Source organism: Papio anubis, chromosome 2 (genome assembly GCF_008728515.1).
Source record: "Papio anubis isolate 15944 chromosome 2, Panubis1.0, whole genome shotgun sequence".
In the NCBI taxonomy this organism is placed as follows: domain Eukaryota; kingdom Metazoa; phylum Chordata; class Mammalia; order Primates; family Cercopithecidae; genus Papio; species Papio anubis.
Window position 1 is genome coordinate 87457830 of NC_044977.1, and position 15499 is coordinate 87473328.

General features: G+C 44.4%; 1 pseudogene; it reads left to right on the forward strand.

Annotated features, from left to right (window-relative positions):
• The first annotated feature begins 4633 nt into the window (after positions 1-4633).
• Positions 4634-5611, forward strand: LOC101011446 (annotated as a pseudogene).
• The last annotated feature ends 9888 nt before the right edge of the window (positions 5612-15499 follow it).

Here is a 15499-nt window from a genome sequence, read left to right on the forward strand (position 1 = left end):
ACTATGTTGCCCACACCGGTCTTGAACTACTGGGCTCAAGCTATCCTCCTGCTTCTGCTTCCCAGAGTTTTAGATTTTCAGTTATGAGCTACCACACCCAGACTTATTTCCTCCTTTATCCCCAACGACTGCAGTTAGGTTTGGGTTGGGATGGGGGCAGGTGGGAGATGGGGGAAGCCAACCTCCAAGCAGGGCAGGAAGCATCTAGCCAGCCTCATCTTCCCGAATCTACAGCTAGGGTGCTTCCCGGAGAGCCTGCTCTGCCGCAGGGAACCGTGGGGAGTAAGTAGTCTGTCTCCTTAGACATACAGCATCCCAAAGCCAAACATTTCCCTCCTCAGTCCTTGTAATTGCCACTAGGCTGTGCATATATGAGAAACCCACAGGGTTCACCTCATCCCTTATTGCTGGACATCCAGGGTGTTTGCAGTGGTGCTGTTACAGCTCATTGCAGTGGCCGCCACACTGCAGGTCTCTGCCAGACTCTCCACAGGGAGGCGCTGGGAGGTGGAATTGCTGAGCTGGGGGGCAGGGGCTAAGTCACCCTCCAAAAAGCCTGTGACCACCCCCAGCATAGGCACTTGTACTAACACTTTGCTAAAACCTCTCTTCAAAGGGAATTTTTCTCATTACTTAGGAGTTTGCTTATCTTTTCTTACTGAGTGATCGTTTTTATTTCCTTTTTTTCTTTTCCCCCCCTCACCTCTCTGAATTCTATTTATTTCCTTTTTCCATGAAGAATCTGCTTATATCCTTTCCCCATTTTTCCACTCTGGTTTTTATGTTTTCCTTATTCATTTTTAGATCTTTATACAGATGCTCTTCAACCTGCTATGGAGTTTCATCCCAATGAAACTCTTTACAAGTTAAAAATACTGTAAAATGAAAATGTATTTAATATGCCTAACCTACTGAACATCATAGCTTAGCCCAGCCTGCCTTAAACATGCCCACAACACTGACATTAGCCTACAACTGATCAAAGTCACCTGACACAGGCTGGGCACGGTGGCTCACGCCTGTAATCCCAGCACTTTGGGAGGTTGAGGAGGGCGGATCACTTGCTGTCAGGAGTTTGAGACCAACCTCACCAACATGGTGAAACCCCATTTCTACTAAAAATACAAAAATTAGCCATGCTTGGTGGCACATGCCTGTAGTCCCAGCTACTTAGGAGGCTGAGGCAGGAGAATTGCATGAACTTGGGACGCAGAGGTTGCAATGAGCTGAGATCGTGCCATTGCACTCCAGCCTGGGCAACAAAAGTGAAACTCCGTCTCAAAAACAAAAACAAGCAAACAAAAAGAAAGTCACCTAACACAAAGCCTGTTTTATAATAAAGTGTTGAGTATCTCATGTAATTATCAAATATTGTGCTCAAAGTGAAAACCAGAATGATCGTATGGATACTTGAAGTATGATTTCTACTGAATGTATATGACTTTTGCACCATTGTAAAGTAAAAAAACCCCAAGTTGAGCCATGTAAGTCAGGGACTGTCTGTATTGCTGGATTTAAATCCTTTGTTGTATTTTCTCACTTGCCTTTGCCCCACCTGGAGAGTTGACTCTAGAGGGAGTGCAGGGGACAGGGCCGGGACCAGGCTTTCTGCCTGGCTGCAGCTCTTGGATGTTATGTTGGAGAATGTCTAACACTGGCTAGGTAGAGAGACCATGGCCAGGTGACTTTTCTGAAAGCCTCTGTTCTCTCACCTGTAAAGTGGGCAGAATACTGCCTGCCACACAGGGTTGTGGTGAGGGTTAAAGGGACCTCCCCATGGACAGGTCATCTGATGAGTGCCGCACACATGTGAGGTGGGCAACAGCTGGGCAGGAGGAACCGTGTTGAGTAGGTGCCCGATAAACGGTGACTGTGGTCTCTGTGCCCAGTGAGTGTGTGTGGGTCCCTTGGTCGGGGGGGGGGGGTCTCTCCTGCAGAGCCAGTGCTCAGAAGTTTAGCTTGGGTGGGGTACAGTCTGAGACAGGGCTGGTGCTTGGAGGAAGGGAGAAGTGGATGGGCTGAGCTTGGGGAGAAGACACCGCAGGGTTGGCTTTGCCCAATCTGCACCCCACTCATGCTGGGTGCAGTTGTGAGGGTCTACTAAGGTGAAGCCTCGTCCTCTCCTGCATCAGGATCCCCAAAGGAACGTGTTGGGCTGACTTCCTCCAGCCAGCTTGGCTACAGCTGACCCTCTGGTCCCACTCCTGCCAGGCAGTCCTGGGGCCTCAGAAAAGCCCTTTGGAGGTGACATGTGGTCCAGCCCACTTGAGGGCATGACTTGGCCTTGGCTGTAATCTGCTGAAACTAATAGGAGGTATATTTATGAGTTGCCATAAAAGGCACTGACATACTGGTGATAAAAGCCTCCAAAATCGCCCTGCTGTAAACTGCCATTTACATGTTTATGACCTTATTCCGCAGCCCTTGGGTTAGATATTCCCATTGTCACTGACCAGGAGGCTTAGTTCTCAGCCAGGGGCCTGCAGGGTGAGTTAAACAAAGGAAGTGCTAATGTGCAGGCCCAGGGCCACTGCCTGCTCCTTCTTGCAGCTGCTCCCTCCCAAGAGACTCCTCATATCGGAGCGTACCCTGGAGGCTTATTTTCTTACTGAGGGGTAACTTACATTACACCAATCATGAATGTATAATACAGCGCAATGACTTTTACATAGAGGGACACCCGTGTAACCATGACCCTGAGCAAGCTTCTTCACCCTAGGAAATTCCCTTGTGCCCCTTCCCCACCAATGTCCCCTAGCCCAGAAGTAACCACTGTTCTGACCTCCAGCATCAGAGATCAGTTTTGCTGTCCTAGAATTTCACCCAAATGTCATCATACATGTGTTTTGTTCTGTGTGTGGCCTCCTTTCATCAATATAATGTTTTTTACTTTTATATATATTTTTTGAGACAGAATCTTGCTGTGTTGTCCTTCTGTAGTGCAGTGGTGACATCATGGCTCCCTGCAGCCTCCAACTCCCAGGCTCAAGTGATCCTCCCACCATAGCCTCCTGAGTCGTAGCTGGGACTACAGGCATGCTCTACCATGCCCGGCTAATTTTTTTGTTCATTTGTTTGTTTTTAGAGACAGGATTTCACTATGTTCCCCGGGCTGGTCTCTTAACTCGTAGGCTCAAGCGCTCCGCCCGCCTTGGCCTCCCAAGTGCTGGGATTACAGGCGTGAGCCACTAAGCCTGGCCAATATAATGTTTTCCAGATTCCTCCATGCTGCCCTGTGTAACAGTTTTTCTTTCTTTTTTATCATTGAGTAGTTGTCTCCATTGTATGGATGGATAGGCACACTGGTTTATTTATTCTCCTATTGATGGATATTTGGGTTGGTTCCAGTTTTTGGCTACTATGAATAAAGTTGCTATGAATAGTCCCCGTGCATGTCTGTGTGAGAATGTGTTTTTATTTCTCTTGGGTAAGTCTTCAGAATGGAGTAGCTGCCTCAGAAGGTAAGAGCGTATGATGTCATAAGAAACTGCCAATGGCAATGAATGAGCATTCTAGTTGCTCCTCTTCTTTTGAGGTTTCTCTGCCCCAGACCTTCAGTTTCCTTAAAGAGCCCACCCATCATCCTATCTGGAGGTGGGCCTGGCTGTGGGGGATGGCAGGCATCCTCCAGGAACCCAAGATCTTGTTGCAAGGGAGGGATCTGGCTGATGTGGGCAGGTGCCGGTACACTCTCAGGGAGCCAGCATGAGAGAAGAGAACTCCATTTGGTAAGCACCAGTTATGAGTCAGGCACCACAGTAAGGCTATTATTTGTATGCCCTATTTAATCCTCTAGGTGCTGGAGTGTTGCCAGCAATGGCAGACAAAACATCTAGTGCCTGCAGACTGCCCTGCCTCCACCTGCCAAGGCTGCCCATCCCCAGCAGCCCCTCCCTGGCCATCATATTAGATCTATCACATGACCCAGCACAAAGGCACTGAGAAGGTCTGTAGAGCTTCACTCCATCACCCCACTGCCCAGAGCAAGGCTCAGGGAGAGAAGAGACTTTGGCCCCATGGTTATAAGCAGAGCTGGGAAACAGCTCAACTTTTTTGCTCTCAGCTCAGGAGAGTAAATCAGGCCTCCTCTCTTAGAGACAGGCCTTTTCTATGCTCCCTTCTAATCAAATCAACCTTAGGGAGGGCTTCACTCAGCTGGGAGCACAGCTAGAGGGGTGCATGTCACAGTCCTGCCTAGTGGTAGCAGCCAGCCCAGCCAGTGCAGGCACACAGCAGACATCAATGAAAGGAAGGAAGAAGCCGGGCACAGTGGCTCATGCTTGTAATCCCAGCAGTTTGGGAGGCTGAGGGGGTGCAGATCACTTGAGGTCAGGAGTTTGAGACCAGCCTGGCCAACATGGCGAAACCTCGTCTCTACTAAAAATACAAAAAATTAGCTGGGCATGTTGGTGTGTGTCTGTAGTCCCATCTGCTGAGGGAGGAGAATCACTTGAACCCCAGAGGCAGAAGTTCCAGTGAGCCAAGATCACGCCATTGCACTCCAGCCTGGGCGACAGAGCAAGACTCTGTCAAAAGAAAGAAAGAGAGAAAGAGAGAGAGAGAGAAAGAAAAAGAAAGAAAAGAAAGCAAGAAAGCAAGAAAGAAAGAAAGAGAGAGAGATGAGAGATGAGGAGTTGGAAGAAGACCTGATCAATAACTTCAGGGTGAAGGGAAAATAATTGATAGAAGACCAAAAAGGCGACTACCTCGTGAACAAAGATTTGAAAAGCCACTTGAAGAAAAGGGTGAAGGAGGTGAATTTTCACATGATAGACTGATTATTGACCAACCTCTTCGGGGTCGTGGTGGTCTTGGAAGAAGTCGAGAGGGCCATGGATGTGGAATGGGCTGAGGAGATGGATCTGATTCTTGTGGCAAACATGAATTTGACAGGCATTGTGGAAGTGATCTTCTTTTTCACATTACAAGTGGCCTGAAGCATGAGGACAAATGTGGAGGTAGCAGATCTTACCGCTGGGGAACTGTCAAAGATGAATTAACTGACTTGGATCCATCAAATATGACTGAGGAAACACCTGAAGGTGAGGAACATCTTCCAGTGGCAGACACTGAAAATAAGGAGAATGAAGTGGAAGAGGTAAAAAAGGAGGGTCCAAAAGAGATGACTTTGGATGAGTGGAAGGCTATTCAAAGTAAGGACTGGGCAAAAGTAAAATGTAATATCCAAAAACCAAATGAAGGTGCTGATGGGCAGTGGAAGAAGGGATTTGTTCTTCATAATCAAAAAGTGAAGAGGCTCATGCTGAAGAATCAGTTATGGACCATCATTTCCAGAAGCCAGCAAATGATTTAACGTCTCAGCTGGAGATCAATTTTGGAGACCTTGGCTGCCCAGGTCTTGGTGGCAGGGGAGGAAGAGGTGGATATGGGCATGGTGGGTGCCCAAACTGTGGCAGCAGGACCGACAAGTGCTTCTGCTCCTGATGTGGATGACCCAGAGGCATTCCTGGCTCTGGCGTAACTGATGCCATAAGACAACCCTGGTTCCTTTGTGAACACTTCTGTTCAAAGCTTTTGCATGCTTAAAGATTCCAAACAACTAAGAAATTAAAGAAAAAAAAAAAAAGACTGTCATTCATACCATTCACACCCAAACACTGAGTTTTATCTGTTTTAAAAATGAACATCTCTTGTTACACAGAAGCAACAAATGTGAGTCCGTTTTGTATTTAGAAATGTACTGGTGGCTGGGTGCGGTGGCTCATGCCTGTAATCCCAGCACTTTAGGAAGCCGAGGCGAACGGATCACGAGGTTAGGAGATCGAGACCATCCTGGCTAACATGGTGAAACCCCGTCTCCACTAAAAATACAAAAAATTAGCCGGATGTGGTGGCACTCACCTGTGGTCCCAGCTACTTGGGAGGTTGAGGCAAGAGAATTGACTGAACCTGGGAGGTGGAGGTTGCAGTGAGCCAAGATCGCGCCACTCTATTCCAGCCTGGGCGACAGAGGAGACTCCGTCTCAAAAAAAAAAAAAAAAAAAAAAAGGTATTGGTAGCAGGGATTTTTCATAATTTTCAGAGATTATGCATTCTTCATGAATACTTTTGTATTGCTGCTTGCAAATATACATCTCCAAACCTGAAATACAGGTGTGAACAGTGTGTACCAGTTTAAAGCTTTTGCTTCATTTGTGTTTTTTGATTAAGGATTTAGAAGTTCCCCAATTACAAACTGGTTTTAAATATTGGACATATTGGTTTTAATACCTGCTTTGCATTTTCACACATGGTCACCTGGGACATGTTAAACTTTGATTTGTCAGATTTTATGCTGTGTGGAATACTAACTACATGTATTTTAACTTAGTTTTAATATTTCCATTTTTGGGGAAAAATCTTTTTTAACTTCTCATGATAGCTGTTCTATATATATATATATATCCTAAATATATACAGAAATATCAGTATTTGAACAAATTCAAAGCACATTGGTTTATTAACCCTTGCTCCTTGCATGGTTCATCAGGTTCAAATGACAACGGATTTACATTTTCAACTGTATTCACTTTTTCAATGCGTGTCTTTCCTATTTTAAAATCTAAACTGGACACATCTTATTGGTGAAAGTTGTTCAAGCTACTTATTGCTGGTAGCCACATCCTGTCAAGTGAAGTAGCTTTATAGGTACGGGTTTCCCCACCCCGCCTCCACCAGGGTGGGTGGAATAAGTTGATTTGGCCAATATGTAATATTTAAAGTGTTCTGTAAAGTGTCTGGCCATTTGGTATGATTTCTGTGTGTGAAAGGTCCTAAAATCAAAATGGTATATCCATAATCAGCAACCATTTAACCCTTCCTTGTTCTAAAACAAACAAACAAAAATCCAAAGGGCACTGGTTGGTAGGATGAGGTTGGGGATTATTTTAATTTTTGGAATTTGGGAAGCAGACAGCTTTACTTTATAAGGTTAGAACAGTAGCACCAACCATTAAATATAAACCGAAAATCTTTACTGTTTCTAAATTTCCTAGATTGCTATTATTTGGTCCTAAGTTGAGTATTTGTTCCACAGAAAGTGATAATTATCTTTTACCTCTTCCTCCCTTAGAAAATTACGTTAACAATGGATTCCTTTTATGGGAGCATCACCACGTATTAAAACATCCATGGAGAGAATGATGAATAAGAAAAGTTTTATAGGATTGTCTTTTATTCTGCCACATTTATTAATAAACAGGGAAGGAATTTTTTTTAGTTTTTTTTTTGTTTTTTTTTTTGAGACGGAGTCTCGCTCTGTCGCCCAGGCTGGAGTGCAGTGGCGGGATCTCAGCTTACTGCAAGCTCCGCCTCCCGGGTTTACACCATTCTCCTGCCTTAGCCTCCCGAGTAGCTGGGACTACAGGCGCCCGCCACCATTCCCAGCTAATTTTTGTATTTTTAGTAGAGACGGGGGTTTCACCGTATTGGCCAGGCTGGTCTTGAACTCCTGACTTTGTGATCTGCCCGTCTCGGCCTCCCAAAGTGCTGGGATTACACGCTTGAGCCACCGCACCCGCACCCGGCCTTTTTTAAGTTTTAAGAATCATTTGTCGGCCGGGCGCGGTGGCTCAAGCCTGTAATCTCAGCACTTTGGGAGGCCGAGACGGGTGGATCACGAGGTCAGAAGATCGAGACCATCCTGGCGAACACGGTGAAACCCCGTCTCTACTAAAAAATACAAAAAACTAGCCGGGCGAGATGGCGGGCGCCTGTAGTCCCAGTTACTCGGGAGGCTGAGGCAGGAGAATGGCGTAAACCCGGGAGGCGGAGCTTGCAGTGAGCTGAGATCCGGCCACTGCACTCCAGCCCGGGCGACAGAGCGAGACTCCATCTCACAAAAAAAAAAAAAAAAGAATCATTTGTCACTTCATTTTTAGAAATGTTCTGCCTATATATGGTAATGTCCAGTTTTTAAAATATTGGACATCTTCAATCTTAAACATTTCTATTTAGCTGATTGGTTCTCACATATACTTCTAAAAGAGAAATTGTACTTTACAAGAGTTACTTATTTGGATTAGATTTATTAATCTCAGTTACCTACTATTCTGACAGTTTAAGGTGGTAATTGTTTTTAATGATGGATAAACTTGTGCTGGTGTTTTGGTTCTTATGATACTGAGCATGTTCTGCACTGATGCTAATGTCTAATATACCTGCTACCCAGAGATTAATTTAGTCCATATGGACTATTGACCCTTCTTGAGACTGCAACATACACACTCCTAAATCAGTGTGTTTAGACTTTTCAAGTATCTGTCTCATTTCTGAACATGTACAATGTTTATAAACCTCTGATTTCCAGCAGCATACTGTAGAAAACACTTCACAACTTCTACTCAGTGTCACCCACTGCTATCTTGAGAGACAACACAGCAATACCTGGTATGTTGCAAGTTTTCAAGATAGCCAGAACTTAAAAAGTTGGTCCATTCGTTGTACATGATGGATACAAATTTGCCTCCTACTTCACTTTGTGTCGAGAGCCAAAACTGTGAACCTAACTTTCTCTTACTGGTGGGTAATAACTGAAAATAAAGATTTATTTTCATGCTTACATTTTTTTTTTTTTTTGAGACAGAGTCTCACTCTGTTGCCCAGGTTGGAGTGCAGTGGTACAATCTCAGCTCACTGCAACCTCTGCCTCCCAGGTTCAAGTGATTCTCCTGCCTCAGCCTCCCGAGTGGCTGGGAGTACAGGCGAACACCACCACACCCGGCTAATTTTTGTATTTTTAGTAGAGATGGGGTTTTACCATGTTGGCCAGACTGGTCTTGAACTCCTGACCTCAGGTGATCCACCCACCTCGGCCTCCCAAAGTGCTGAGATTACAGGCATGAGCTGCCACTCCTGGCGTCATGCTCACTTCTTAAAAGTCATAAAGACAATCAAATAGGATTCTGTTTATCGTCATGCGTTTCCTGGTTTCTGAACTGTGTGCACACCCCTGTGTGCTTTTTTTTTTTTTTGAGATGGAGTCTCGCTCCCGTCGCCCAGGCTGGAGTGCAGTGGCGCCATCTCGGCTCACTGCAACCTCCACTTCCCAGGTTCAAGTGATTCTTCTTCCTCAGCCTCCCGAGTAGCTGGGATTACAGGCGTGTAGCACCACGCCCGGCTAATTTTTGTATTTTTAGTAGAGACGGGGTTTTGCCATGTTGGCCAGGCTGGTCTCAAACTCCTGACCTCAGGTGATCCATCCGCCTTGGCCTCCCAAAGTGCTAGGATTATAGGCATGAGCCACGGCGCCTGGCCTCCTGTGTGCTTATATTTAATTTTTAAATGGAATTTTATATGGGGTTTTTATTTGCTAAAGACCAGGCTGTTGCATCACATTTGGAAAGGGTCCCTATCTTAAAGACTAACAACTTAGTTGGGAAAGTTGAGTTCTGGTAGAATAGAAAATCCAAGGACTTCTTGGATTGAATCCAATTGTCACTTCTTAGCAGATCACTTTTTTGATAGTGAAAGTTAAGCATACTGAATGCTACTTTTTATTGACAAACGGCTATAGTACTCTAGGAGAAAAGAAAAAATCCCTAAATGGATACAGATTCCTAAAGTAATAGTGGCAGCAGATGTTTCAGTGAAGTTTTATCTTGACACTTTTAAACAGAAGTAATGCCAGAGCTGAAATTTTTTAAGGCACTTACAGCTTGTATTGAAATGATTGGAGACATGGTTTCTTTATTAGCTATTTTGAGACCTGTGGAGTTAATGCAAGAGTTTTAAAAAGTGGCACCAGGGGACCAGGTGCCCTGGCTGACGCCTGTAATCCCAGCACTTTGGGAGGCCAAGGTGGGCAGATCACTTGAGGTTGGGAGTTCAAGACCAGCCTGACCAACATGGAGAAACCCTGTCTCTACTAAAAATACAAAATTAGCCGGGTGTGGTGGCGCATGCCTGTAATCCCAGCTACTCAGGAGGTTGAGGCAAGAGAATCGCTTCAACCTGGCAGGCAGAGGTTGCAGTGAGCCGAGATCACGCCATTGCACTCCAGCCTGGGCAACAAGAGCAAAACTCCATCCCAAAATACATGTGGCATCAGGTACTATACATCTAGTTAGTTCTTTTACTCTGTTTTATTTTTTAAATGAAAGTAGGACACATCATTTCCAGGGTTGTCAATATATTTGGGGCTTGATTTTGGTATAGGTTTGGAAGGAGGATATTAAGTATTCATTCTGATTTTGTTACTCTTCTAATTGCCAGAGATGGTTGCACTGAAATAGAAAAATGTTATAGGGAGTTGCATACAAAACCTAAACATGTATTGGATTTTGAAAATACTAGATTGGTGCAATTACTTTTGTGCCACCCTAATATGTCTATAGGAAAGTATTAGTATGTGGAAGGAAACAACAGGTATTAAAAGGTTTAAAGGAATGAGAAATAGGAAGTTGCTAGAACCTAATGGATGTTGACTTTAAAGGTAAGATTGTTCAGGTATATTAATGAACATCTGGTCCAATGCTATAGCAAATTCCAGAGGTCTCAGGTGCATGCAATTCTACTTTCTAAAGAAAGTAAATACTCAGAAAATAGATTCTAACCCAGACATTTGGATTATACTGAGATAAATATGTAAATAAGTTTTAGCAAGTCTGAACACTGACAAGCCAGATCTTCAGGTTAACTAAGAAAAGCCCAGAAACTTCATTATTTACTGTGCTGTGTATGGCATAACTGGTAACAAGGAAGCAAAATGATACATATTTGAACTGGACAATAGTAATTAAACGATTTATCAATATAATTTGTAAGACAATTGTCAGGTTGAGATTAATAGTAAGTGGCAGCTTCCCAGAAATCTGGGTTGTTATTTGGCTTAGCTGTGCCCTAGGATTATCTTTTACCTTAGGCATGCTTCCTAACTTAAGGATCTTCCTTGATTTTTAAGATCAAATTTGGAGGTTATGTGAAGTGATTGGAATAAGTCTTTCAGGCGGAGGAAGTAGGTAATTTCAAGAGTATAGAGAAAGCAACTTTGTAATCTAAACATGAGAAGCTTAAGTTTAGGGAATGATTAGAATATAAATTGTTAAAACGATCAAGATTTTGGCCACAGATGAAAATATGAACACTAGGGCAAGGCGCCATGGCTCACGCCTGTAATCCCAGCACTTTGGGAGGCCGCGGCGGGCGGATCATGAGGTCAAAAGATGGAGATCATCCTGGCTCTAACATGGTCAAATTCCGTCTCTACTAAAAATACAAAAACTAGCTGGGCATGGTTGCACATGCCTGTAATCCCAGCTGCTCAGGAGGCTGAGGCAGGAGAATCGCTTGAACCTAGGAGGCAGAGGTTGCAGTTAGCGGAGATCACACCATTGCACGCCAGCCTGGGTGACAGATCGAGACTCCATCTAAAAAAAAAAAAAAAAACCAGCCGGGTGCAGTGGCTCACCCCTGTAATCCCAGCACTTTGGGAGGCCGAGGTGGGTGGATCATCTGAGGTCAGGAGTTCAAGACCAGCCTGGCTAATATGGTGAAACCCTGTTTCTACTAAAAACACAAAAATTAGCCGGGTGTGGTGGTGCATGCCTGCAGTCCCAGCTACTGGGAAGCTGGGGCAGGAGAATCGCTTGAACCCGCGAGGCAGAGGTTGCAGTGAGCCGAGATGGTGGCATTGCACTCCAGCCTGGGTGACAGAGGAAGACTCCATCTCAAAAAATAAATAAAAAATAAAAAAATAAACTGCTCTGTAGCTGTAACAGGCATCAAACAAACACATGAAATGTCCTTGTGAACATCTTGTAGCTCCACACCAGTATCCTGACAGTTATTGTATTACATTGGTACAAAAGTAATCACAGTTTTTGCCATTAAAAGTAATAGCAAAAACTGCAATTGCTTTTGCACCAACCTAAATATGTAGGCTATACCTTAATATGAAAGAAAGAATGGCAGAGTAGGGAGAGGCAGGGACTGGGACAGAGGGTATGAGACAGGCAGGGACTGTGGTCTCCACTCATGGTGAAAAGGTAGGGGTATGAGGGACTCTGGGCAGCAAATGGATTCAGGCAGTGCTTGCCTAAGCCCAGCAGGTGGCTATGGAGAGAGAGTGTAGGGTCCGTGGTGGTATCTCCCTTTATCCTCTCTTCTCCTTGTTGGGCCTGCCTTGCCAAGTCCCTTCCAAGGGCCAGAGGAACAGCCTTCTTCACAACCCTCCTGCCCCAGCCTCTCCAAAAGGGCCATGAGGGTCGTGGAGAATGCTGTCGTCTGCGCTGGTTACCATGTTGAAAATAAGCAGTCATCCAGGTTTCACCCTAGAGAGGTCAATTCCAAGGCCTGGGGGTCAGGTAGGGCTGAGGGGTTATCACTTTATATATATGTGTCTTTTTGTACTTCAATTATACTTTAGTAGTATAGAAAAACAGAAACATTTTCAATCATATTCATTTCATTAAAATACTATTAATACTTCAATATAATTGTCTTTAATATCATTTAATATAATAACATGATTTAATATAATATTTTATGAGGGGCAAAATGATCATACTTCTTTGGCAAACAAGATAATTTTAAAATAGTATTTATCTCCTCTTTACTTCTTCCTTTTAACATTTCTGTATTTTGTGTTTTACAATATATGTAATGTTTTATTAAACTAGTATATATATATTAAATATTATGATTTAAGTATTTTGGAAGACATATACTCATATGGGTACAATATTTTGAAGACCTGAACAAACGGGAACTCTTGAATCCCCATCCCCTGGGCATTTATATGGTTGAAATAATATGATTCACCTTTTAATAAAGGAGTGGTTTAACATTAAAGAAAAAAACAGGCCAGGTGCAGTGGCTCACACCTGTAATCCCAGCACTTTGGGAGGCCAAAGTGGGCAGACCGACCACCTGAGGTCAGTAGTTCAAGACCAACTTGGCCAACATGGTGAAACTGCATCTCTACTAAAAATACAAAAATTAGCCAGGCGTGGTAATTACAGGCACACGCCTGTAATCCTAGTTACTCAGGAGGCTGAAGTAGGAGAATCGCTTGAACCCGAGAGATGGAGGTTGCAGTGAGCCGAGATCACGCCACTGCACTCTAGCCTGGGTGACAGAGCGAGACTCCATCTCAAAAAAGAAAAAAAAAAAAGAATAAAGAAAAGGAATAATCTGATATATGTAGAAACATGGATGAATCTCAGAAACAAACAGGACACCTGACACAGCAGGTCACACTCGTAAACTCAGCACTTTGCGAGGCTGAGGTGGGAGAATCACTTGAGACTAGAGTTCGAGACCAGCTTGGGCAACATGGTGAGACCCCGTTTCTACAAAAAATAAGAAAAGGTGTCGTGACACATGCCTGTAATCCTAGCTACTCAGGAGGTTAAGGCAGGAGGGTCACTTGAAGCTAAGAGTTAGAGGCTGCAGTGCGCAATTATTGCGCCTGTGAAGTGAGACCCTGTCTCAAAATAAAAAAACAGACAGGGACTGGTGGCTCATGCCTGTAATGCTAGCACTTTGAGAGGCTGAGGTGGGCAGATCATTTGAGGTCAGTAGTTCAAAACCAGCCTGGCCAACATGGTGAAACCCCGTCTTCTACTGAAACACAAACACACACATTAGCTGTGTGCTGTGGCTCACACCTGTAATCACAGCTACTCGGGAGGCTGAGGCAGGAGAATTGCTTAAACTTGGAGGCAGTGGTTGCAGTGAGCTGAGATGGCGCCACTGCATTCCAGCCTGGATGACAGAGTAAGAAGACACCATCTCAAAAACAACAACAACAACAACAAAGAAAAAAGCAACCAGACATGATTGCTACTTGGAGGAACTGAACAACAACAACAAAAAATTAAAAGAAAAACAGACATGAGAGAGTATTGCCGTATGATGAAATTCTTTTTCTTGTCTTTTCTTTCTTTTTTTTTTCTTTTCTTTCCTTTTTTTTTTTTTTTTTGAGGCAAAGTCTCACTCTGTCACCCAGGCTAGAGTGCTGTGGCACAGTCACAGCTCACTACAGTCTTGACTTCCAGGCTCAAGTGATCCTCCCACCTTAGCCTCCTGAATAGCTAGGACTACAGGCTTGGGCCACCACACCTGGCTAATTTTAAAATTTTCTGTAGAGATGGGGTCTTGCTGTATAAAAAAAAGTATTGTAAAAAAACTCTCAGCCACACTCATGCCTGTAATCCTAGCACTTTGGCAGGCCAATGGGGGGCAGATCACTTGAGCTTAGGAGTTTGAGACCAGCCTAGGCAACATAGTGAGACCCCCATCTCTAAAAAAATATGAAAATTAACCAGGCATGGTGGCACGCACCTGTAGTCTCAGCTACTTGGGAGTCTGAGGTGGGGGGATCACTCAAGCCTGGGAGATCAAGGCTTCAGTGAGCCATGATTGCACCACTGCACTCCAGCCTGGGTGACAGAGCAAGAGCCTATCTCACAAAAAAAAAAAAGCAACAAAACAATAACAACAACAACAACAACAAAAAGCACCTCACTGTGCTAGTCAAGCAAAGTGCCATCTGGGCCACATTTGACACAGGGCCTACCAGTTTGTGTCCTCTGTCCCAGTCACTGTATACATTCCTCATACAATTTTTTTTTTTTCCTTTTCTTAGACAAGGTCTGGCTCTATCGCCTAGGCTGGAGTGCAGTGGCATCATCTCAGCTCACTGCAACCTCCACCTCCCAGGCTCAAGCCATCCTCCCACCGCAGCCTCCCAAGTAGCTGGGACTACAGGCGTGCACCACCATACCTGGCTAATTTTTGTATTCTTTGTAGCTATGGGTTTTCACCACATTGCCCAGGCTGGTTTCAAGCTCATGAACCCAAGTGATCTACAGAGGGAGACAGAGCGAGACTCCGTCTCAAAAAAAAAAAGAGACTCCAACCCAAAGAACTGCTGCCTGTTTTTTCATGTATTGCTGAGTGTCCTTGGTCACTTATTTGGTGCCTGTGACCTCTTATTAGCAGATAAGAAGTTGAAGGTGCAAAATAATTTAAGAAAAATGCATGGCACAATAACATAAAATTGGAACACTGTGCCCATTAATATATTTTCTCCCCATAAATTGGGAAAAGAGGGCTGTGGAGAGAGAGAAGCGGTCTTTGGGGTTGAATGGGAGCATAATCCTTGGCTTGTGGCACTCAAGGATAGAAAACGGGGTCAAGAGGGCCAGTGCCTGTTCTGAGGTAAGCAACTGAGGAAAAGCAAGCTAAGTGCCTTAGGAAGACAGAGAAAGAAGGGGAGCAATCTTGGGAGGCCTCTTGGAGGAGATGGCTTTAGGTCAGGACAATTATTTCTCATCATTCTGTTGTGCTTTAGAGTTTGCAAAGAATGCTTATACACATTTTGTTCTTCAGATTCCTAGCAGCCAGCAAAGTAGGTGGTTTCCTCCCTATTTTGCAAAGATGAGGAAACTGATCCCAGAGAGGTAAAGGGTCCCATAGAAGGTCTCACAGAGAATCACTGACTAACTCTGAACTTGACCCCAGCTGTCTGCCTCCACACCCATTATTTTTTCCCTGA